Source organism: Taudactylus pleione, unplaced genomic scaffold (assembly GCF_031769625.1).
Source record: "Taudactylus pleione unplaced genomic scaffold, aTauple2 ptg000019l, whole genome shotgun sequence".
Taxonomy (NCBI): domain Eukaryota; kingdom Metazoa; phylum Chordata; class Amphibia; order Anura; family Myobatrachidae; genus Taudactylus; species Taudactylus pleione.
In genome coordinates this window covers 43321864-43349150 of record NW_028284421.1, presented here as the reverse complement: position 1 = coordinate 43349150, position 27287 = coordinate 43321864, and positions in this window count along the sequence as shown.

Sequence of the window (27287 nt, the reverse complement as noted above, 5' to 3'; positions counted from 1 at the left end):
CTGGCGATGATGATGAGTCAACTCAGTGCACCAGAGTGAAACAACATCATAACATTTGGTCAGGATTAAAGTAATTACCCAAAACAATTGACAACTCTTTAGGAACAAAAGTGGTAGTCCCTGCTGCTGAAGTGCTTGGGTTATTAACTGTGCATGTTCTTTTTAATATACAACATAAGGGTGGATGGGATGGCCCAAGGACAATTCTGTTGTGCACCACTTTTAATTTTGGGCTTTGCCAAGATTGTGTGTGAATGGGATATTCATGTTCTATTGTATCTTGCAATGCAATCTTTTACCAGCTTCTCATCCAGCTGTATGGGGCCCGTTTCCTGCAGCTCCTCCACAGACGCAGAGTAGGTATCATCAAGTCATATAATAATATAATTTATAATTAATAATCAACTTCAACTAGGCTGTTACTCTACCTTGATCCTGAGGTCTGGATTTGCTGTTTGGATTCAGTTTCCACTTTAAAAATCTCATTGGGATTTTGGTAACTTTATTATTTTCTAATAGTGTTTTCCATGTCTCCAATTTGTTTTTATAGTTAGAATGGTATTGTAATTAATCAATCAATCAATCAATCAATCAATCAATCAATCAATCAATCAGTAAATCAATCCTTTCCCTGGCTTCCACTAAATACTTCACCTCCATTTACATGTGCTGGCCTCTGAGGCCACCACTGCTGTGCCACTGTATTTTAAAGATGTGCTATATTCTTTTTTAAACTGCCATGTGTTTGTGCCACTGCTCTGTTGCTTACGTTAACCAACTTGCTGCGATCTTTGGCCAATATGGCTGAAAATAATATTGTAAGCTGTGAGCTGGTCAAAATTGACTGGAAATTACTGGAAATGAATGTTATTGATGTAAATAATACTGTAGGAACCAAAACAGGCTCAAATTACACAATTGTAGCTGTTTTTATACATTTTGAAGAAATCCAAAAATCAAAACCAAAACACTTGAGGGTGGTTTTGCCAAAACCTTCGAGGGTGGTTTTGCTAAAACTTTTGAGGATGGTTTTGCCAAAACAAAAACATGTGAGTCCTTGCACATCTCGTCATACAATCACAGACAAGCCTGGGGCTTGCTTTAGCATTACAGGAAGACCAAATATTTGTGGTCTAACGGTTATAGTGGAAACCATCTTTTTAACATTGGAGCTACAGTAGCTGATGATTTGAGGACTGGGGAGCATTGCCTTTTTTATTTATTTATAATACTGTATTTTTAAAAAAAAAATTGCATTAAAAGTCAAGATCCATACAAGCACAGAGCTGATGGTGAATTAAAATTTTTTTGCAGTATGAAATGGAATGGACATTCATCTTATTAAAGTATCTCTTCACATCCTATATCCCCTACTTCACTACATCATTTTCAACACTACACATATTCTATTCCCTTTACAGTTTTTATTGTGAATGATGACCCAAAATGTATACACATACTTCCATAAGTAGTTTCTCGAGTATCATTGACAACCATCTCCTTACGCCTGCAGATCTGGAATGGGGGAACGCAAATGAAAGCTGAGTAGAGTAGTTGTTAATATGATTACCTATATTTAGGTTGCCATATATATATTAGAAAGAAAAATCATAAGATGATAAAAAAAGAAGTAGTAAATAATGTATTTCGAGAAATCCATTTGTGGTTAATAAGAGGAAAAGATACACCATCTGTATAACACACTTTCCCTCTGCCTGATAGATATATGTGAAAAACACATTTTACACCATTCCAAGAAACAACGCAGCCATTTTGTGTTCCCAGAACAGAGATGGCATGTTGTATCAGCTTTGAGGTCATACATTTGTCCTTCTAAAAATACTGCAGCAAGATGATGAATACATTATAACAACTTTATTTGTCTTATTTACCAAAGAATGCAATATGCTCACACAAACCTCCCAATGAAAATTAATTGAACAGCAGTCAGACAGAAAGTTAATTATCCACAGTAGGAAGCCAAGTCTGAGCCCCCATATCAGCACACAGAATAATTCCAGATAATAGAGAACTACAATAATACACTGTATGTTTATTTTATAGGTTGCAAGCGAAATTACTTATGTGCAGGCTAAGCAGATGTGGGGGAAAACTGTTACATTCGCCTTCTACACTTTCTACAAAACATGCTTAGCATGCTAACATCACCTAGCATTGTTACAAATTTGAGTAATTATATCTATTAGTAGAGATGTGCGCCGACTACCATGTTTTGGTTTTGGCGAAACTACCCACAAATTTTAAAGTTTTGGTTTTTGCAAAAGCACACTTCAAGTGTTTTGGTTTGGTTTTGAATTTCTTTTAAAAATTTATAAAAAAACGCTAAAATCATGTACCTTGGACCTGTTTTTGTTCCTATAGCAGTGATTCCCAAACTCGGTCCTCAGACACCCTAACAGTCCAGGTTTTAAGGATATGCATGCTTAAGCATCATGTGATCCCTGAGGAGTTTGGTGACTGATTGGCTTGCCCACAGATAAAGTTACCCTCTCCTCTTGAAAAAACAAAAACAAAATGCAGTTTTTTAACATGACCCATGAAAATATTTTAGATTTTTAGATTTTTTTTTAATTCAACACTAAGCTACATATAGGAGAACCTATTGGAATAATAGCTGAATAACTACACTTCAGCTTCAATTTAAAGAGTTACTGTACAAAACTTGATTAATAAAAATACGGTATCTACATTAGATTGTAGGTAGATATGCAGTTTACAGTATTTAGGGGCCTATGTATCTAGCTGATTTTTACAGAAAATGATGCAGAAACGGCAGTTTCTGCATAATTTTATGTATTGTTGCTATATACTAATAGCACAATGCACAAGCATTTGAGATTGCAGACCCATTATTGTCAATGGGGACTACAATCTGACCCCTATGTACTAAAATCCAAAAAGTTAAACTTTTCAAAATTTAGCCCTGGTAGTTTACACCATCTTCAGATAGTGTAAACTACTGTAAAACTATGTAGGCTCCAGGCATGAGAAATTAGAGAGATCTTTCAATCTCTCCCCTGCAGCCCCCGGCATGCGCAGTGTCAGGTTTCCCCGGAGAAATCTTTCACTTCTGTGAAATACTTCTCCTAAATGCCAGGGATATAACTCGCTTGAACAGCGGTTAATGCAGCAGCTGTCCTTGTGAGTTCCCCTTAGTACATAGCAGGGATATTTTCATTAAAATTTTAAATAATCCCAGTGTGATGGATACATAATAATCGCAGCAGTGCCGCTATTATTAGTACATAGACCCCATTGTATGAAAAGTCCATTTTAAATGAATATAGTACACAAAGGGTATATCATTTTATAGGCATATTCAAAAGTTATATTTTGACAAGCTTTGGATACGTTTAAAAACTACTGCATTTTTCTATTGAATATTTGGCAAATAGTGACATGGTATCTGACACAAATTTTACCTTGATGTCCTGTTCTGGAATTTGTTTCTCCTGGGGCAGTCCTCTTGTCCATTTCAAACTGATCCTCTTATTTAGCGGTACTGTCTCCTGTGGGATGCAACAGCTTCTCAGTAATTGCCCAACTGGTGTTGATCATTTATATGCTCTGTCTTTTGGATTATAAAATTCCAGATTGCAGTACAGAATTATGTGCTATTATTAAATACAAAACATTGTTGACTGTCAAATCTCGATGTGAGAAGAAGGTTACAATAACGTCATAACCAAGGTGGAATAAGTACATGGGGATTTCAAATAGTTTCACATGAACAGTTCTACATCCACTATTTTGCACAGTAATTGAGTCTCTATAACAGTGACTCTTCATGAGTTCTGTGAAAATATTGACACTGAGCATCTTCCAAGGTTTGGAAGCTGTTCCTTAAGAAACCAGCCTTCCGTCTCTGTACACATGTGGAGTCGGCAACATGACTTGTTTTCACAAGATAACTGTAAAGAGAGTATCTCCATTTGAAAGCTTATTGTGGGCATAGCTTGGATACCTAACATGGTGAATGCACTTGTTATGTGCTCTATACAAGTGTCACCTTAATACACCAACAACACTGGCAATACTTTCTAATACATCCTGATATGGCCAAACCTCACTATAACCTGCTGTGGGTTACCTGTTGAACTGTCCATCTAAGCTTCTGGGCTTATTTTTCTTCTGGGAGAGGAGTCCCACCATTCCAGAGCATGGCACAGGCTGCACTTACAAAGTCTTGCGGCTACTGCCTTCTGGTTTTAAACATCCATTGTGGCAACTACAAGTCCTGCAACCATGGGCTTTTTTCCTTGCATAATCCCTTTCTGAATGGCTACACATTCCACCAGATTTCCTGATTCACTGTTCAAGGGGTTCTCAAGTGAGAACTCCAATCACCTGATATGCAACACTAGACTGTCTCCATCTGCATACTCAGAGTCAGGGTCTTGACACAGGAAATCTCAGTCTCCCACATTGGCAACTGCCAACCCTAAATAGGTAGTTTTAAACCCTATGTCAACTTTAGAGCAGCTGGTGGTGCTTAAACCAAAACACTTTATTTAATATCCCACCTACTGTAGTCCATCAGCACTAGGTTATTGCATTTCAAATAACACCCATATGTTATGTATATAAGATACACAGTTGGTTAAGTTACTGTTGAACTGTAGAATCTATCTATCTATCTATCTATCACATTATATAACACTTACCAGATCCAGCAGGGAAGATGAAGGGGCAGCACTCACATTAGTTAAAAAAAATATTGATTTATTGTTTCAAAACATGTTATAGTGTAACTGCACTTTGTGTCTGACAGACGTTTTAATCACCTCCTGGTGATTTTCTTCCAATGTTTTAGTTTATTATAAAACTTTCACCTGAGACTAATGGTTCTTAGGTTGAGGATCCCTCTATATTTTCGTTTTTCCTCAGTGGTAATAAGGTTGAGAATTACTGTTGTTCACACTATGGAATTTGGTAGTTTAGTAAAAGTTGTGACATATTGTTGTATAGAGCTTTTATTCATTTCAGAACTTTTTAGCTGTTTATTAATAAATATTTTGATTAAAGTTGTGATACATTGTTCTCAGATATACTGGTGTACTAGAGTTATAGTTTCATAGGGTGAGTTTAGAAATTCAAGCAGTAGCAATTCCAAAGAATAGCCAGGGTTCCACAGCAAGAGAGGTAGTAGTCTAAGAGTCATGAGTTAAGAGTCAGAGAAGGCAGTTATCATAGAATCAAAGCATCAAGAGCCAGATGTAATGGTAAAGAGATGTTGGTTTATGCTTCTATACAACAATATGTAAGCCTATAGTAGCTTCCTTTCATCAGTATGAATACTGGTATCAACGTTCTTTCTTAAACACGTGGTTATGAATTTTTGCACACTAGCATCTTATGCCAGCCAGGGGCCAAAAGCAAAGTCAGAGCTCTAAAGTCCTCAAACTTCACATAACAAGCTAAAACCAGCAGCACTGGGAACAAGGTAGTGGATCCCCATCTAAGAGCCATCTTGCAAAGATAAAGACGCCTACGTTATGATCAAATCTAATACATGATGTCCCCTAAATATATATATATATATATATAAATATATATATATATAGATATATAGTAGGTAGTGAAAACAACACTCCACAATTTGATCAACACCAAGGTGTTTATTAAACCATCAGGTAATGAACAGCAATGTTTCTCAAGCTAAGAGAACTACTATGTGGTTCAGTTCTCCAGAGATCTGAATCCACACGAATTTCATGAATCCTGGACAGATCCGAGTCACAGTTCTGATCTCCTGGGAGGGTCCAGACAGATCTGAGTCACGGTTCTGATCTCCTGAGGGGGTCCAGACAGATCTGAGTCATGGTTCTGATCTCCTGAGGGGGTCCGGACAGATCTGAGTCGCGGTTCTGATCTTCCCATGGTTTGGAAATCAGATTTTAAGTCAAAATTTCGGGTTTTGGATTGGAAAAATTACATGAATTTATCTATTTTTAAAAACATTATCAATTTTTTTTTTAAAACCCAGAACCAAAACCAAAACATAAACTAAAATATTGAGGGTGGCTTTGCAAAACCAAATTCAAAACATGAAGATGAATCCAGATCCAAAACCAAAACACAGGTCAGTGCACATCTCACAGAAGTACAAGTATCGCCAGCCCCAGTGGTCAGTGTACACTTGCAATGTAGTTTTGCTGCTTTAGTAGCCGTGGCTAAGTCACAATGTCTGTAGCATGCCCAATGAGGCCATTTAGCACAATAAGAGCAGAGGTATATGAGGACACATTTTTATATGAGCAAAATCCTTCCTTTTATATTCCTGCAAGGTTATAACTGCTCTGAGAGATCAAAAAGCAAGCATCTACATAGAGGAGAGTTATATTAAAAACATGAAAGGCAATGGACTAAATGTAAAAGCTTGCGAGTTGCGGACAAGAGCAAGATTTTGGCAACTTAGCTGCCAGATTTAAAGCAACATATTTTTAAAAGACAAAACCAGGTTGGTTTTTCCTTTTAACATTTTTCTGCTTTAAATCTAGTGGCTATATCAAAGTCTTGCTACTGCTTGCAGCCTCATTTATTTGGACCAATGTTTGTAAATTAATATAAATACTTAATAAATGAAGGACAAAGAATTTCACAATGTAATGCCTGTTTTTTACATAATGGAAAGGGCAGGGGAAGATGGTGGTTAAGAGAGGTGGTGGTCAATTGTGAGTATGTCCTCAGGAACAAGACAAAGTTTTAACAGTAATAAATTCTAATTGGGCTCGTACCAATATTTAAAAGACCGGAAGTGATATACTATTACATTGAGCGCAAATTATCCCAGTTTTAGAGGCAGAGATGTTCTTTAATATACTGGTCATAACCTACATCCCATCATTACGCTCTATAATTTTCTCCTAAGGGCTGCAATGGTTGGAAAGGGGGGGATTTGGTTTCACTAACAGGTAGGTGGCCGCACTACATACATGTCTAATATATTTAGTGTTTAGTAAAATCAGGAATGGGCAGAAAAAGTTAAATATACTTTGTGTGATATAGATCATGTATAACTTATATTTTCAGGGAGATTTGGAACAACATTCTGAAAAGAAGAGCATGTGGATGAAGACGCTTAGCTCTTGCCAGTCTCTCCAGCACAAAGGAAAATATCTTTGTAATGTCTTATTTAATATAAAAGTTGTATTTTTGTTTAATGCGCACATTAATAGAGGAGTTTGAAATTTCAATACTCACATATTCGGCCAGGAGGGAAATATATAAAATCTTCTAAAGAGTGGAGAATTTGATAATAGCAACAAATTAGATTCTACATATAATTTTATAGACATACTGTATGAGATAAATGCTACCTCAAAGCTGATTGGTTTCTATATGTAGTTTCTCCACTTTTCTGCTCTTTAGAAGTTTTGAGATATTCCCCTCCAATTCTCTGCATCCGTCATGTCATCTACTGAACTGTAGGCTTTTTTTGAGGTCATTTTGGAATCATATTAGAATATAGCATTGAATTGTATAGATAAGGCATAAGACATTTAGGTATGTGATTACGCTGACAATGGACAAAATGCATTTGTAATTTAGTGGATACTATGTTAGTGAAAGCATGAAATAAAAGTCTTATACAGTATGTAGGTACAGTATTGAGAAGTTGCTAAGGAAAGATTCTGGATTTCCTATTAAATTACAAGGTATGAAGCACTTCCAAATTACTCAAATCTTTGCTTAAAGTGTTAAAGTGTAGAGGTGGAATTGCAATAAAGCCCAGGTCGAAAACTAAACTGTCTCATAGGATACAGTATACAGTATGTGGGATGGTAAATAAGATAGAGCATATAATCTAATGCACTTTCACCAAATCAAACCGTAAAACAGAAAATGCAGAAGATGATGGAAGTATTGCCAAACCTATAATCACCTAGACTAGTGATCCAAAGGGATTACTGCACATACTGTACAGGACACTGCAGGATATTTAATCTAAAACTGGCCATACACTTTAAGATTATCTATCCATCTGTTCAACTAGTTGGCTGGTTGGGATAAAATTCTGGTAATGTATGGAGGCAAATGAAAATTGACCATTTGCTCCCAAATGCCGGAAAATGGACAAAACTGGTCATTCAGACATACAGTTTAATCAGACAGATTTAAGCAATGTGTCTAAAACTGGCAAAATTATCATTTACAGTTTTTGGTAGTGAATAATCTATTGTCTTTGATCCCATACAGTACCAGATTTTTATACCAACAAGTCCACTAGTTGGATGGTTGAACAGATAATATTAAGGTGTATGGCCATTTTATCCTTGATTCCATCTTATGAAGGTAACAAAGGTAATATTTATTAGTACATTTTTATATATAAAGTCTTGATTTTAACTGAGATGATCTGGCCAGTCTATGAAATAAACAAACTGTACCAGGCTAATAAATCTTATTTCATGGTTACCAAAAGCGGAGAATATTTTTTTGTAAAGAGATTCAAGATTCTTATATATACTGTATATATTCAAAGGTATTGAATTTATATGGTTGCCACTTAAATTGAAAATTATTTTCAAGCAGCTTTTTGGAGTTGGCAGATTTGAAATTTCAGTTACATTTTTGGGGGAGGGAGGAAATAATTTTAAATTCTTCTAGTGCAGAATATAGCATAATAAAACAAAGTGCACTATATGCAAATGGTCTGAGTTGGCTTAAGGGTCATCCCATGTATTGCACGATAATTATTTCCAGGCAGCTGCTTTCTTACATCATATCTAAGGAAGCCAACAAAGTCTTACCTCAAAACAATAAAATGCTACTAAATTGTTATTTCATTATAATGGTCTACTCCAGAGAATAAGCAATGTTTTCTTTTAAGCACCTTTAAAAATTTGATGACACACCAGCCTCATTTTTCTGTGTACTTAGCTCCACAAAACACTCTTTCTGTCACTGTATGGTTACAGTAACTTTTATATTGTGTGTATAACCATACTTGCCCCAGTGCATTGCAGTTAAGTGAAAATTGTACAATTGATTTGCCATGTGACAGATGCTTAAAATTAATTTTGCATAACAAATTAAAATTGTACTCCATCTGTGTGTCATGAGATAATTCTATCAACAAAATATGGGTCCTGACAGACCCTAAAAGATGTTGTATAAAAAAGTGGAAATGAGTTATTTTCAGACCTTGCTGATAATTTATAGAGCTGTCTATTGGGGGAGTTACATGTCAGGGCTGTCAGTCATGCCTTGATTCAGCACAGCGTATTCACAGAGTAAAGTGCATATCCAGCCTTTGCCTCCACTACATCAATGGTAATTCCTCAATCACACAGTAATGTCAGGGTTAGTGAGGGAATTGCATGCTTGTTATTGTTGGTGTGCCCTTATATGTAGGGAGGGGTGGTAGGGAGGGGTGGTAGGCAGGGGTGGTATTGTGTGAGCAAGGATTCTGTTCAGTGAACAAGTATTGTTACGTTTTTACAAGAGATGTTTGCAGACCCCATGTTTTGGTTTTGGTAAAACCACATCAAGTGTTTTGTTTCGGTTTTGGATTTCTTTAAAAAAAAATATAAAAACAGCTAAAATCATGTAAGTTTGACCTGTTTTTGTTCCTATAGTATTACTAACATCAATAACATTCATTTTAAATTATTTCCAGCCAATTTTGACCACCTCATAGCAAATGAAATCATGAGCAATCCAAAATACACGAGATACACGATATCTAAGTTCTGAATTTGACCAGAAGACCCGAGTGGGGACTCAGTTCTACTGGGAACCCCAAAGTGATCTAAGCCTGGACTCAGTTTGACACAGAACCCCGAAGTTCAGGTGGGTTTGTTTTTCAGAAAAAACTAAACACATCTGTAGTTCTGATAAACAGCCCTTGCACACTTTTGTTATCAATAAAAGATTTTTTCCCCACTCAATAAGTGATTATTCATATTGGCACCAAATTGTATTAGAAAAAAAATCTCTCTGTGACGTACGATTTTATTGCAAATCCTAACATGTGAATTAATTTGATGAATCTCTGCATTCTGATTGGTTCCATTATCAAGACTTTTTTAATTTATTTTTTGGAGATTCTGAATGACTTAAATTAATTGCTAAGTTTCAGTCTTCTGCACATGATCAGTATTCTGTCCTCACTATATGCATTTGATTTATATAATTGAACAGGCAGCATAGCCAATCCTTATTTTAATAATCCAATCTTTATGTGAAGATAAACAATTTGATGTGATTACAATATAAACTGATATGCAATACAAACATAAATCCTAACATAACTGTAAAACCTGTCAGATGATCTTACCGTCAATGCTGTGCTGAGGTGTAACGTATACTGCACTTCTTTGCTGAGACCATGTGAAATCTAAGATGGTGGCCTCCTATCCTCTGCTCAGGGTGCAATGAGAAGCTTACTATGGTGGTCCAAAGAGTTCAGTTTTAGCTGATATTAGGCTAGCTACTAAATGGAGCTTACACAGAAATAAATGCATATGAAAATACATTGCTCCTTCTCGGGTATCAACAGATACCACAATTTAAATCCTCAAAAGGTAACAACAGGATCAATTCAGATACTGGTCTTAGTCTCTCTCTGCTTGCAGATCTTGTACTTAACCTTATAGACTTTCCCATCTTTACTTTACAATGTTTTGGTGACAAGACCTAAAGACCACTCGTTGCATTGTGCTTGGCAGTCTCTGACAAGCACAATATCACCAGGTTTTAAGATAGGTTTGGTAACTTTGTACTTGTTTCTTGCCTCTATGGTAGAAATATACTGTCTTTTTCACCTGTCCCAGTAAGTGTTTGCAAGGCTTTATACTTGTTTCCATTGACATTTGAATAAGTCTTTGGTTTTTAAATCTCCACAAGGAGCATGGGCAGTTCCATTCTCCGGAGTAAGAAGAGTGGAAGGAGTAAGCAGAAGTGGATCTTCTAGGTCATTAGAAACTGAAATAAAGGGTATGGAATTTACAATAGTTGAGTCTGCATCTACTAGCTCAAATATGTCACTTTCTGGAATGTTTAAATCTGCTTTATACAAGTATTCAGGTCCTATGAACCATGAAGTGTCTTTAAGGAGTTTGCCTGTGACAGCTCATGTAGCGTGGTCTGCAGGATAATGAACAGTAGATACTAGTGTAAAAATTTTGAAACGGTGGATCCCTTGATCCATAACAGCCGATTGTTGACATAAACATGGAATTGTCTGGTCTAGTTGCAAATGTAGCTGTTAGGGCTCTATTTTTATATGTTTCCCCACCACCAGGGATCACCAGGCCTCCTGATATGTGAGATGCTGTACTGGATCTTTCCATAAGTGATGCTCTCCTGAATCCATTTTGCAACCAGGTGTCCGGTGATTGAGTGATTGATTACTCAGTCATCAGCATGGATTACACCTGGATATTTAGTCTGCCTGATCCCAGCACTCTTTTCTGGGTCATCAATGTTTCTGTTCCTGTGAGCCTGTGTTTTGTGCCTGCCATGCTAAGGAACTTCTGCCTTTCATCAGGTTACCTTCCATCGGTTCTTTATTCAGTTATACAGCATGCTATTATTAACTGCATTTCCAACTGTATTGTACCTGCATTTCCAAGTGCATCTGCATTGCCAAGATTATCTGCATTCCCCTGAGGTTGTATCCTCCCTCAATAAACATCCTTTTGAATATGTTTCCTTATACTGAGACTTGTTGCTTAATCGCACCCAGGGTGCATGACAGACATCATGACAGTAGCCTAGCACTACTTTACTGTCTGTGTAGAATTTTGTTTTTGCAATTTCTATAGGCAACTCAGATGAAATGTGTTAAACTAAGTTAACAGCTACATAGTACTGCAGCACAAAATTCCAGCCTGGGTAGATTTCAAGCAGTCATCCATGTATAAATCTTTTTCTATGAGTTACAGAAAAATATAGAATTTGATGGCAGATACAGTGAGGACCATTTGGCCCATCCTTTTAAACCTTAGGGTAACCTCAAACCCTATTTGCTCATTATTTATAATGTCTATCCTAAGCATGTTTAAATTGTTCTGCTGTATTAGCCTCTACCACATTTGAAGGGAGACTATTTCACTTATCCACTAACCTTTCCGTGATTAACTTTTACTAAAATTTCCCCTGAAAATACTTCCCTCCAGTTTTGGTGCATGTCCTCGTGTTCTAGTTTTTCCATTCAACCATGTTAGCATCCAGTCCAAAGCTTTCAAGTTTATTTAACAGTCTGCAATGTGGGACAGTCTCAAAAGCCTTACTAAAGTCTAGATAAGCTTCATCTACTTCCCCCCCTTGATCTATTACTTTAGTCACCCAGTCAAAAAAGTCAATAAGATTTTTTTGACATGATCTCTCCCAGTAGATCCATGCTGTTTGGGAGTCTGTAAGTTGCTGAATTTGAGATATTCTACAATATACTTTTTTTTTTTAAAGTGGTTTGGTCAATTTCCCTTTTAACAATCTAAGGCTCACTGGTCAGTAGTTGCTTGCCTCTTTCTTACTTCCACTATTGTGCAGTCGAACTACATTCCCCCTTTCCAGTCTTTTGGAATTACTCCTGTAGCTAGTGACTGGTGAAATAATTCTGTTAATGGCACTGTATTTGAGAGTTCTGTTAGGACCTTTTCCTCTAAAAATGTACTTGTATATATCTCATTTGTATGAATACACTTGCAACTGAACTGTGGCCCCTTCCCTTCTCTTTCTGTAGTGAATAATGAGAAAAAATAATTATTAAGATGATATGTTATCATATTATTGAGCTAAATGTCTAAATCCATAGATGACGACTGCAGGAGAAGGACTGTTACAAAACATTTGTACCCTCACACTGTACTGCAAAATCTTTAGGAATGTCTCTGAGCCAAAGGAATCTTAAACAAATCCAGTTTTTTCCATCAAGAGGAAGGAATGGAATATTTTTTGAATGTCAGCAGTGAAGGCGATAGAGTTCTTTTGGAAGCAGACTAGTACTCTTGAGAAGTTTGTTAAGGTCTGGTCCTATCAGGAGAACATCATTTAAGAAGATATCTTCAAACCTGGCACTGGAATCAAACAAAACTCTAACATGGCCTGGCTTGTTAGGGTGGTACACTAGAAACATTGGTGACAGGTACTAGAATTACTCTGTGACTTTGAGGATGGGAGCTATCTTGCTTGACCGTTGTCATATATTTTGACCATGAAAGAGAAGAAGTGATCTGTCATCTCTGGCTTTCTGTGAAAGTTGTGTTTTTAAGTGAACAGAAGTACTTGCTCTAAGTAGGATTATTCTGTGTGTGTGCTCTAAAGGGTAGAGGTGCAACTCAGCTGCTTGCCTCAAATTTGGCTAGTCCATTTTCCATTATTTCCAAGAATAGTTTGTTCTCAATGGCCGGATTCTGATGTCGACGATATTGCACAGTAGTAGGGAAGCGACAGTGCAATACCGTCCAACTAAAATGCAAATGCAGCATTAGGTGTTTATAAGAAATAGACACCTCTTGCATGCATCCGAGATCCAAGTGCAGCAACCACTGCTTTGGATCACCATTGGACGCTGCCATCGGCCAGTCTGCATGAAATGAAGCTTACTAAGCCTGGCCATCAGAAATCTTCTGCCGGGTCCAGGAAGTCTGCATCCACTGAATCAGACCCTGGGCTTGGTACGCCTGCAAAATGTAGAACAGTCCTGGTTCTCGCCCCTCCAAATGCAACAATTGGTAAGAGAAGGCATGTCTTTGTATCTATGGACTCAACTTGATAGCCAGTAGCTTTTCTCCCTGATGTCGAAAAACTCCTTGCACAAGAATTTAATGAGTAAGGATTTCTGGGGTCTCTGAAACTAAAGATGTCAAAAAAGGATTATCTGGCTGGAGATTTGTGACTCTGATAATCTGGGATTGCATAAAGTTTGACAGCTTTGATGGCTGTCCTTTTTGGTTGACTCTTACTTATCAGAATTTGGAGCAAGATCTACCACTTATGGCTTCTCTTCAGACTTTGGTACATTGTAAAGTGATCTCTGGTGTGACTGTAGTGGTGTTTCTTTTTCTCTGCACTGTGCTCCCTGCCATGTTCAATTCCACTCGGTCTGTGCACTAATGTCCATAGGGGAGGACCAGGGCATAAAGTTGTGCAGCAATCTGTGCTGTCAAAGTTTGTGCAATTAGCACTAACCTTACTTGGTGAAGTGGGATGTTGAAAATCAACACTTGTAGCAGATGTCATTTTCTCTTAAGAAGGAATTTATCTCTGAAGGTTCTGCTTTTCAGGAGAGGATGTGTTTACCGATAGAGAAGACACTTCTTGCTAGGATTTTTGTCTCTGGATTCTTGGCGAATAGAGTGGGCAGACCTGTGTAAGGAATCTGGAGTATACACATTGTGAACTATAACTGACGTTTTGCATGGGTTAGGTAGCAGAGGGGTAGCACCTGACAGGGTAAAGGCAAAACTAGGATTGTTCCTGATCTTAGCTTGCTGGTGTACAAAGTTCACAAAAAACAGAGACTGGGGGACTTGTACCGCTGATTGTAGTTGGAGCCATGGGTGACCCACTGTTCCTGCAGATTGTAGGAATGCAATTGGCCGATTGCATGCATAATCACAGATGCGATTTGTAATGAATCAGGCCCTTAGATCTCTAAGTTTCTGATAACCTTTGTTTGATAATCTAGAAAAAACTATTTATTTTGAATAGTGCACTTTCTGTTATCTCTGCTGAGTAATAGTGCTCATCAAGTCTATCCTATATAATTTTAAGGCCAGACTCTGGATGGTTTATATTGATCATTCTGATCCTTTTAGCATTCTGTTCAGACTTATTTCCAAGTCATTTAATTAAGAGGTCTATCTCCTCACTATATGAAAGGTCAAAGCCTCTGATTGCATTTTGAAAGGAGGACCGCCAGGCTCTGCAGCTCTCAGGGTGATCAATTAACTTTGAATATTAGTTTTTTACTAGCTCTCTTCAGTATAGGGTGTCTTTGTTGGCTCTAGGATATGCTGTTGATGTATTAACATGGTAAGTTGTATGTAGTCATACCAGCTAGAAATGTCTAGTTAAGGCTGGCCTGTATCATACCACCTTTGTGTGCTAGAGACACTGCCTTTGTTGTACTATAGTTTGCAGATTTGAGCACCTGGTATGGGGGGGGCTGTTCCTCACGGGTTCACCTTGCGTAGAGTTTGTTTGTTTGTAAATTTGCAATTTGTTGCTGACTTGTAGCTGCACTGCACAGCATGTTGACTAGTTTCAATGATGAAGTCTGGTTGCACACATTGCACTGGTGGACTGATGGAGGATTGCTGCTTGTTTTTGTGACTTGATAGACATATTCTGATGTACATTGTAGTGAATCTGGGGATCCAAGCTCTGAGCCATGTACATTGATGGTTCTAAAACTCTGCTTCCCTGTGGCAAGCTTCTCCACAATTATATTTAAGCATTTTTTCTCCATATCTTTTTCTTCCTCCAGATGTGATTTCTCTACTTATAAATGTGGTTTCTCTACTTTAAGTTGTATTTCTTGCTCTTTTAAATGCAATTTCTTTGCTTCTAAATCTAAACGTGGCTTCTCAACTTCTCAACATAATTACTCTATTTTCAGTTGCATTTCTTGCTCTGCTCCTAAACACCATTTCTTTCCTTCTAAACATGATGTCTCTTTCTCTTTCTCTCCTTCTAAATGTGAGTTCTCTGTTCAATTGCATTTATTGCTCAGCAAAGTTGGCACATATTTTTGCAACTTCAGCTTTTACGCAGGCAATTAGAGATGTGTGGTTTGGTTTCCACAGAAACCGAATACACCCGAACTTAGGGGTTCTGAGTTGAACTGAGCCGGAGCTCGAGGTCTTTCCACCAATATGTCATCTTCCTAGCATCGGATCTCATGTGTTTTGGATTGCATATTAAAATACCTCCCTTGTGATCGGCATAATTCTGCACTGGAGACCAGACTGTGAGGGTGTGGGTATTGGGGCACTTACATTTTTTTTATTAGGAGCACTGTTAAAGCAGAAGCACTGTGTACTGTAGGCTGGCTGCAGCACTCTGTGAGGCACAAAAAAAGACATAGGAGTGGACTGCAGCATTTTGTTTGCTACTAAAACAAAACCTACTGTACTGGGGCACTTTTTTCTAGGAAAAAAAAAATATTAGCAGCACTGTGTTAAAGGAGCACTGTAGATGCACTGTGTGCTGCTTCTGCACTGTGAGGCACAAAAAATGCCATAGGAGTGGACTGCAGCACTGTGTTACTTAAAAAGCCCACTTTTTTTTATAAAACATTAAGGGCCAAATGTAATAGGGTGAGAGTTTAGAAAATTCGGAGAGTTTAGCAGTAAACTCTCACATTGGTCGAGTTTTATCATCAAAATAGGAAAATATCTGGATGAGATTTTAAATTGTGAGAGTTTTTTGAGTCTGAAAACCATGCAAGTTTGCACTGTTGCTTTCATTACATTGGCCGAGTTTAAAAAGTGATAGAAAACTCTCACATTTTCTAAACTATTATAACATCATTGTTACTATTAGGGTGCCACCCTTATACTAAGGGTGCTTTGAGGCAGTTTGTTGTGTGTTCAGGACCTTCAGGTGCTATTATATAATTTTAATATATAACGTGTGTTACAAAAATTTAACGTCATTATTAAGGTGCCATCCAGCTTATATTAAGGGATTTGTGAGGCAGATTGCTTTGTGTTCAAGCACAGATAAACATTTTTAATATAAAACTTGTTTTTGAAAAAAATAACATCATTATTAGGGTGCCACCTGCTGTGAGGCAGTTTGTTGTGTGTTCAAGTCCTTCGGGCACTGTTAAAATTAAATTAAATTTTTTTTAATAATATAAAACTTGTGTGTTAAAAATTATAACGTCTTTATTAGGGTGCCACCCAGCTTATACTAGAGGTGCTGCGAGGCAGTTTGTTGTGTGTTCAGGGCAAATTTTAATAGAAAACTTGTGTGTTAAAAATATAATGTCATTAGGATGCCACCATTACTAGGAGCATGGTGAGGCACTGTGTTGTGTGTTCAGGCACTGTTATAAAAAATAGAATTGTAAAACTTCTGTGATAAAAAATATAACATCATTTTTATAGTGCCACACTTATCCTAGGAGCTCCTTGAGTCAATATGGATCAGTCGATATAAGAGCAGGAGCAGCAACCCAGTACTAGTGCTGCAGCTGCTGTCAGCAGTCATGGTAGTACTTCAACATCTACTAAAGGAGGTCCATAGTAAATAAAGTTTAAGAAAATGCACCTAAAATCTAAAGAAAATTCACAATGTTTAAGAAAACATCACCTCTAATAAGAAAGGGAAATATTACTGCCATAAAAATTTAAAACTGGCAACATTCCATACACCACATGGCCTTCCTTTGCAAGTGGTGGTCCTGCTACTGTACAATTCCTATTGCAGAAGCTGGGGCCAAACATAGTCAGGCATCTTCTGAAACCTCACATGCAAAGTCTTCTCGCTCTGTCCAAATTTGTCACATGTAAAACATGAAATTAGTTCACCAAAACAAAACTAAGGCTAAAGAACAAACTGTGTGTTCACAAACTTCACGAATCCCTATGTATGTCCACGAGTGCTATGTGTGAGTCTGACATTTCTGACACTGTACTCTTAGAGAAGTCTCCTTTCACCATTTCTGTACCCACTGCGAATTTGGGGTTGAACAGCACAATTAAAGATGGTGACATAGAAATTGAGGATGCTGCTATGGAAGTGCAACAGGGTGAGGGAGATATTTGTGTATCTGACACTGATGAGGATGTTGATGATGAGGAAGTTGTTTGTGTCAAAGTAAGTCAGCCACCAGTGGCAGCAATTATTGGCCATGATAAAATGAATGCCATTGTCATTGTTCGGCAAAATACAAAAATACATAGATATATAAGTATTGCATATCCAATTTAACAGCACAGTCTGCTGGTGCCTCCTAGTCAATTGCAATTTAGAAAAAATTTCAGCAAAAAAAGATGCTGATGCTAGCAGAGTTGCATGGGACCTAGCGGATGACTCACGCCAGGCAAGTCACGCTGCATGGCTTATTGAGGCTAGATGTATGAGGACACATCTGTAGGGATGTTAACCATCTAGAAACCTACTCCAGGTTATGTCATTTGCAGCAAATTCATGCAAAAAGCATAAAAATCTGGTAAAATAAAAACAAGCAGTCCAGCATCAGCTATCTCCTAGCTCTCCGCTAGATCCCAGCTCATGCAATTTCACCACCAACACCTTCAGCATCAATATCCTCATTAATGATCAGAGGTAGTCCTCCTGCATCCAATTTGTGAGGGCCAACTGACTCCTCTCCTACCCAAGTTTCCCCAGAAGAATCCTTGTGTGCTAGGACTGCTGCTGCTGCTGGGGGTGAATCTTCATCCCAGAAAGAGAGCAAGAAGACTAGTTTCTAACAGCAATTGATTGTGAAACAATACTTTGCAAAAGTAAGTAAGTATGAAAGTATGATGGATATGTTAAAATTAGATCTGCATCCCATGTCCACCATGCATGTGGTTCTAGACAGTTATTTAAGGTCCTGTGTCCCCGCTACCAAATTCCATCTTGATTCCATTTTACAAGAACAGCAATTCCTTGCATTCAGCAGCAGCAGGAGCATCTAACACACAACACTAGCTCATTCACAGCCAGTCTACTCTCTGTATCACCGCCTTCACTAAGAGGCATATCGGTGGGAACCTGTTATAAAAATTTTCATAACAAAATGACTAACCCCACTATGACTCTCCTCAGGATTTATCATTACCGATAATGCATGTAACATTGTGAGATCATTACAACTGAGTGAATTTGAACACGTTTTATGTTTTACCCACGCAATAAACTTGGTGGTTCAAATTTTTTTTAAACATGAAAGGGACATGCAGGAAATGCTGTCTGTGGCCAGAAAAATTCTTGGACATTTTTGCCATTCAGCAACCATATGTAGACGATTACAGCACCTTCAAGAATGGTTCAATTTGACATGCCACAACTGAAGTAAGAGGTAGTGATCAGGTGAAATTCCACCCTTTATATGCTTCAGCAAATGGAGGAACAGCAACAAGCCATCCAAACTTACAAAACAAGCCATGACATAGGGAGAGGAAGGAAGATGTACCTTAGTCCAGCACACTGGAGAATAATTTGTTTTATGCAAGCTACTAAAACGATTTGAAGTAGTAATTAATGAAGTGAATTCAGACACTGCCAGATTGACTTAGTTAATTCCCTTAATAAAACATATGGAAAAGCTGCTAGAGAACCTGAAGGAGAAGATGAAATTAAGAGATTCCGCTAAGTATTTTGGACTTGTAGATCAAGTTCTTTATTCGCTTCACCAGGTCCAAAGGGTTGCCATGCAAGATCTTGCAATTGGATCACTACAATTTGGCAACCATGCTTGATCCAAGATTTAAGTCATACGTAATGTCTTTCCAATTGACACAGATCTTAAGATATGCAAAGAGCTCCTTGCCAGCAAGTTGTCAGCTCATCAAGTTTCAGTTTCTCCTGCAAATGCTGTAGCCAGAAAAAAACTGACCTTTTCAAGAGACTTACTGAGGGTGTGAATGTCAACTCAGTGCATCAAACCATTTATATATCTGGTCAGGCTTAAAAGAATTACCCACAATTATAGACACCTGTTTATTTCAAACACTGTGTCATGGTCCTTTGGTTAAAAAAAGGTGAAGCAAGAAGTATTAGATCTTTTTTTGTGGTAACTGTACTGTGCTGAACATAAGGCCCTAGATTGGCTGGTCAGGGCTGCAAGTAGAGTAATTGGTGTTGCATTGCCACACACTCAGAAAATCTATGATAAGAAAATCCTAAAGAAATCAAAGGCTATTTTGGAAGACCCGAGCCATTCAAATTTTGTGATGTTTGAGAGATTACCATGAAAGAGACACTTTAGAGCTGTGAGTTCGCACACAACAACACCTTCATAATAGTTTATTTCGTATGGCTATGCACATGTTAAATTATAAAAATATTTTAACCTGAATCTTATAGAGTTGTAATACTGCTTGTTTTACTATGTGGTGTGTTTTACTTGATTATTTTGTTGACTTTCCTTGGTGCTTGTTAATGACAATACAGGTATTCTATTCTATTCCATGTAAGTGATGACAGCTTTCTTTTTAGGTTTATACTGTTATTTGTCCTACTTATAGTGGCTTACACATTAAGGTTTAGATAGACAGAATTCTACTGTACTGAGATGCTTGGTTGACCAAATGATGTTGGCTTTATATTGTCGGTTATGTTTTGTAAAATTATACTTGTAGGGATGTGTAGGCCATCTATAATCATTGACCCAGAAAATATGTGTGCTTCCTGATGATCATGTACTGGAAAGAATATTTCATTTCATTCTTATTGGTGACATATCTGATAGTGCTCATCTTCTACCATTTCAATGCATTTTCCTTGCTACGTGATGCTTGTTAATCCATGCTATAGTATCTCATTGCACTCTTTACTGTTTATTGCATCTTCAATTAATTATTTTCCAAAGCAATCATTGAAATGTATAGTGGATAGAGACTTTAATGATATGACTTTCATTGTCAAATATGTACTCTTCTAAAATATATAAATAGCCCAGATAGCAAAAAGCTTCTTTTGTGCAAAGTGTTATGGGAAAGGGTAAAATGGCATTAGTATTACAGTTTTATTATTATTATTATTATTATTATTATTATTATTATTATTATTATTATTAATAATAATAATAATAATAATAATAATAATAATAATAATGGTATGTTATGTTTTTTTTCTTTGTAGAAAATTATATATATATATATATGGTTGAAGGTAGTACTTAAAGTAGTGAAATATTCCTATTACTCCCCTCAAAAAAACCACACAGAGCCCAGGAGTAATCGGAACGTTTCAGTACTTTAAGTACTACCTTCAACCATATATACAGTATATACAATTTGTGCCTTAGACAAAGTTTGCGTACATTGAACCATCAAAAGTCAAAGGTTTCATTATCGCAGTCATGCCAAAATAATTCTGTATTTCGGAATATTCTGTATTTCTGAATATTTGGATATGGGAGACTCAACCTGTAGTTCTAAAATGCAGTCAAATAAATAGTAACTTATATTTTACCATATTTTCAACTAAGGGCCTGATTCTTAGTTTAACCTTCACCAGTTGTGTGGCATAAATTACCAAATTTGCATGGTGCATGCTCACAAAGAGAATGCATGCATATGAAGGAAAGCAGAGTAACTTGCTGAAAAGCAGACTCTTAAGCCTCCTTATACCTGGAGAGATAGAACAGGGAAAGGAAATTACACCCCAAGTACAGTAAGGCCCGGATAATACAAATTGGCCAGTTGCAGACCAGTGAAACAGGCAGATAAGCCTTTCTGTAGCTGTTGCAGATGCCTGAGGGCTATACATGCATTTTTTTTAAGTACTGTATAATAAATATATGAAAAAAATGCCTCCTATACCACCACTGCCACCAAAAGTTGCCAATGCCAGCACTCATAGTCTAAGCTGATGATGGCAAAATCAGAGGACAAACAGCATAGGGTGTCTTCAAAAAATTGCTACCAGCATTAGGCTATGTCTATGACAAAGTGCCTACTCCATCAGAATGCCTTGAGAACATCACAGTGAAATAGGTGAGCTGGGCAGGGTAGGTGCTAAGTTTCTCAGAACCCAAGGCAAATCTTCATCCCACTGCCACCAATAACCACTACCACACCCCTCTGGTGAGAGTATGCAAGTGGCATCTCATAAGTTCTACAGCCGACAACTGCTTTGAGTAGAAGGATGTCTCTAAGAGATGTTCTTAATAATGTGATGGGCCAACTCTGTGGTGCCCCACAGATCCCGGCACACTAAAGCTGCCTAAGAGATTTGTCAGCCCACAGAAGCCCCAAAAGAAACCTAAGGGGGATGCTTTTGCCAGCAGGAAACAGGCTTCTTTAAGGACCTGTCCCTACAGGGTGGGTTGTGGAACTTTCTTGTTAAACCTGCTGTCCTTGCTCCTCTAGTGGTAAAGCATTCCCTTGCTTTTCAGAGTGCAGTACTGTGATGCGTGAGATGACCAGTGGAAAATCCACAACAGTCTTCCTGGCACCTCAAGGGCAGCAGGTTTATCAGATTTATCAAGCACGTGCTAGGAATCCCACTATGCAAGGAAATGGTCTTTACATTTTTATCAATTGTTTGTGATTTAATAAATTGTTTTTTTTATTAATTGATCCTTAGTCCTACACATATAATTTATATATTTAAGGCACCGGGAGCTCTATATGACGGATCGATTAGAGCACAGCAAAAGGAAATCTTGCTCATATAATTACCCCAAAGGCAGCTAATTACATAACACTAACATAAACAAAATGAAGCAACACAGATTTCTATATACTGTATATTGTGATATGTTGATGCCTACCTGGCAGCCTGCTCCTCGTCTTCTTTTCCAAAGGAAGTGGAGGAGATAGGGGGGGAGAGAGCCCATCCACCCGGCAGGTCAGGCGGTGGGCGTCCTCGCTTATAAACAGCGTATATAACCACCGCTGACAGTCCGGGTGAATGCGGCAGCCTGGCGGAGACCTCATACTGGCAATGACCAGTGCAGTGGGCTCATGTGTGGGGTGACAGCTGCAGCTAATTACACCCACGGCTGCCACAAATGCAGTGTAAAGAAGGATGTTTCTATCAGAGACATCCTTCCTTTTTTAGTTTGGTGCACTCAGCGGCACCCTCCAGTGGCCGGTGCCTTAGGCAGCTGCCTAAAGCTGCCCAATGTTGGTGCCAGCCCTGGAGCAGGGGGTGCGATAATGCTATTCCTAGTGAATTGCATCATCAAGGGCCTGCATCCGCTGTGATACTGTTCTTTATGCCACTGTGCCACAGAGGGCAGGGTCTAATAATTAAAATAGACTACCCTGTCCTCCATATTGGCCTCTTGCATCTCCCTTTCAAGAACTCAAGTGAAACAAAATGTTGGTAGGTGTGGGCTATGACAAGATGGACTGTTGACACTATAGGGACACATGTAGTACCCCTGTCATAGTATGCCAGCAATGGAGGTCACCACTAATGCACTAGTGGTCCCAAGAGGTTCTAACATGCCTACAGTATGCTGGCATTTATAGAGCTACAAGTCCCAGCATGCCTGTGCATTAGGATGTGCACCTGTACATGAATACAGTAAAATAAAATATAAATACTATATGAAAAGTATTTTATTACAAATAAAAACACACTGCCGTATACATACCCTTATCCACCACTTTTTTCTAATCAATATAGAGAAGCTTTGCTCTGATTGGTCACAAGTACAAGGGAGAATCACTCTGTGTTGATTGTTAGTGTTGAGACCACTTGTGGGGTCTCATAAGTCTGGAGTGACTTAAACATCAAGGCTGAGAGCTGGCTTTAGTGGGGGCCACCTGTTATGCTTTAACCAATAGCTAGCATTAGGGGTGTGATTTGTAAATGTTATTTAAGGTGCTCAGGCCTCTTTCCTTGCTTACTATTTTCTTTATGGTTGTACAGTAGCTGTTAGTTATTTTGGTGGGAAAGTATGGCTATTCATCAACTGCTGTGTGTAGTTGGCTTGTTGGGTGCAGTCACCTTCAGTAAGATAGTTTGGGAAGTCTGAACCATTCATTGAGGTGGAATATTATGGAAAGTTGATTTAGATACTCTAATTTTTACAAGGGCACCCATAGGGCGGACACTGTCCACAATACATATATTGTTGTTGGGGCTGGATTGCTGAGCTGCGCTGATTAGGGGCTATCCTTTCTATACCACATTACAGTTCTTGATTTACTATCAATACATAGCTGAGCTTTTACACTTTCAATTCTTTCCTTTGTGTCTTTTACACGCACAAGACACACTATAATCGTTAGTAGGTTTAGGAGAACGTAGAACAATTTAAGTTAACCGCACATAAAAATGAAAATATATATTGTCTCAATGCTATTAAAATGCAATAACTTGCATTAAAAACATAAATTAAATGTATCCGAAGTATGCCTAGCTAAAATATGTGGTTACACAGGCGACTTTTTCTCGTTTAAGGGGTATATTTACTAAAGGTACATTTAAATCAATTTAAAATCATTTAAAATCTATTACCATTGATGTTGTGTTTCTAGGGCTAAATCACACATTTACTAACAGACAATTTTTTATTTTGTATTAGTAAATGTGTGATTTAGCCCCAGAAACACATTGATGTTTATTAATTTTGATCGATTTTAAATCGATTAAAATCCACCTTTAGTAAATATACCCCTAAGTGTATCTGTGTATACATACTCCTGATGCATATCTAGAGCATCACCAACTAGACATATGGTTGTAAATACACTAATTTTCCAATCTTATTTTTTTTGGCATATACTGTATGTAGTGTTCATTCAAGCACTATTAATCAGTGAGGAGGGCATATTTTTATTTTGATGGGCAACATATTAAATGTATCACTATAGTTACTGTTAGCTGTAGCGATAAGTCTTGTATAAAATTTTGCCCTTCAAAATTAAAATATGCCCTCTTCACTGATTATGTGCAGGGTGCTAGTAGGAACACTACATATGCAATATGCATCAGTCAGTATAAGCTCCTAAATGTTTAATGTTGAGGTTTAACTTAAACTATTCACTGGACACATAGAGGAAATAAAACTTTTGTTTCATCTATCCTTGATTTTGTAATTACTATCTAAAAAAAAGGAGTGCGTGATCTTTTGGGAATGTTAATAGTAATTCTGTAAATGTTATGAAATCTGATTAACAATACATTCACTGAACTAATTGTGCAGAAATACTTGGAGATAAGAACTTTATTACAGTTTGATGCACATACAGGCATTTAAAATATACATAGCTGAAATATTGTGAAATAAATAGTGGCTGGAGCCCAGAACAGCATTGTGCAAATACATATTTCATTATTATTCAGTAATTGTAAAATGAATATCATTATCTCCTATACTTAGAAAAAAGACTAGTGTCAGCAGCTATTAAACTGGAATACTGAATTGATGTTTATATTAATTTTCCTTTCTGTACTATGAGGAATTTTGTGTATTTATTTATTAACATATAATCAAAATGTATAAGTATTTGACCCTGAATATAATTGTCCTTGACAATGTCCTTATTTTTTCACTCCTTTTCATTTTTATTTTTTACGGGAGCTGTTCTCCTGATCTGATATGGTAGAATAACATACAAAAAGAAAAGGGTAGATGCTTGGGGGACTGGACTAAAAGCTGACACTCGTATCATCAAATAGGGGTGCCCCTAATTTTTTATATGAACCTTTGGTATGACTGAGAGAGTAATAATACAGCTAATTGATTATTCTCCAACATGTTTAACATTCCTTCCTCCCTCATTTCCTGCTTCTAGGCTCTCATTATACACTTGCATCAGTGAGATTTTCATACATCTTCTGCAAGACGGTATACACAACTTGTGATTCTTAATCTGTCATAATTAAGACAGTCATTTATTTCTTCACTTTACAACTCAAGATTATCTTAATACATTTTACACATATTATTGGTCCACACTTGAAGCTTATGAATACTATGGCCAGTATTCAATTTGGAGCGAAAAGCCGTTTTTGCGTGTTTTGGGCGAAAACTTTTCGCTGATGACGTCATTTCGCCAGGGGGAAAAGTATCGCCATATTCAATTTGAAAGACTTTCCACCTAGGCGGAAAGTCAATGCAATGTTATAGGTGAAAAAGATTCGCCTATGAATAGCAGGCGGAAAAAAGTGCAGAATTGGGGTTTTGGGGTGCAACATTGCGGGAACCCCCATGCAGCCTTCAGACAGTCCCCCAAAGGTAAACTGTGTCAATTTAAAAAAAAAAAAAACACTTAAGGACACCCCAAAAAATCACTTTGAATTTGGGAGTGAAAAAAAGTGTTGGGGGACAAAGTTAAAAACTAGCGAACTTGACTCAGGGGGGGTCCCCAAGTATGCCCCAGGTGTTTTTTTCATTGCAGGGGCTTGCGGCAGGTGGATTTTTGATGATTTTTTCAACTTAACTTTAGCAACTTTAAAATATGCTGACCCCCATTTTCAAGTACCCCGAATTTGCTGGGATAAGTTATTTTCAGCTAAAAAAACTCCAGAATATTATTCTTCACCACTTATCCAAAAATGCTATTTAGCAGCTATTGAGCCCGTTTAAAAACACCAAATACCTTCAGCAAGCCAAATCGGGGGGTATCATAGGGAACCGCCATGTCAGAGCATCTTTTGGGGGGTGTCAGGCTGATTTCACCAAATCTGACAGTACTTTACTCTTGTTTAAGTTTCACCGGGTCCCGTTTTCGCCTACTTTCAAATAGAGGGCACACACGGGGTACTTTTCCACCTGCAAATCAGTCGAAGTAGGCGAAAAGTCCGGGAGGCGAAAAAGTATCACGGCTCAGCTCAAATTGAATACGGGCCTATGCCAAACATAATATGTATATTGTATTATTTCAGAGAAAAGGTTAGCAACACTTGTTCCTAACTACCCAGAAAGGATCCTACCATTCTCCAGCACCTACTTTTTCTGTAGTTCCTGAACCTTATTAAGATGACCAATAATTTCTGACTTATTATCGTCTATCTATAACATTATTGACTTACTTCTGCACTTGTACCACATTCAGCTGCCAGCAATTGGCTCAGTCTCATTCTATTCTGTAAAGCCACTTTCCAAATTTGGGCAACTTCTTCCACTGTTCTATTAATAGAGACAACCAATGGTATCATCACCTTTTCTACCATGAAAATAGTGTATAATGGACAAAGTACTCTAGCAGTACACTCAACATCTCAGAATCTACAGGATATATTCCCAATTTTTCACTTCCCTCTTACTATGATGTTTGAGGAATTTCAGATCAGCAGGGACCAGGTCTTTGTCCACAGGAATGTTTCTCAGGAATTGATCTAGGTGTTCAGCTCACAAAGGGAACTACATAGGAGTGTACACATTGTCGACTAGCTCCCAAATAAATTCATATATAGGCCCGTTTTCCACATACCCAATACATACCCTTAGGTTACAGCATGCCCACTGCTTCAGAATAAATGATTCCCATGTATCAATAAAGAAAACCGTATTGTTTACTGCTGCATCTGTACAAGTTACTTTCTCAAAAGTACAACTATCCTTTTGCCGTTTAAACAAAGTATTTTTCGCAAACAAAAACCCCACATTGTATATATCGAATACCCACGAATCCTTAAAATTAGTAAATAAAGAGGGAGAATACTAGACA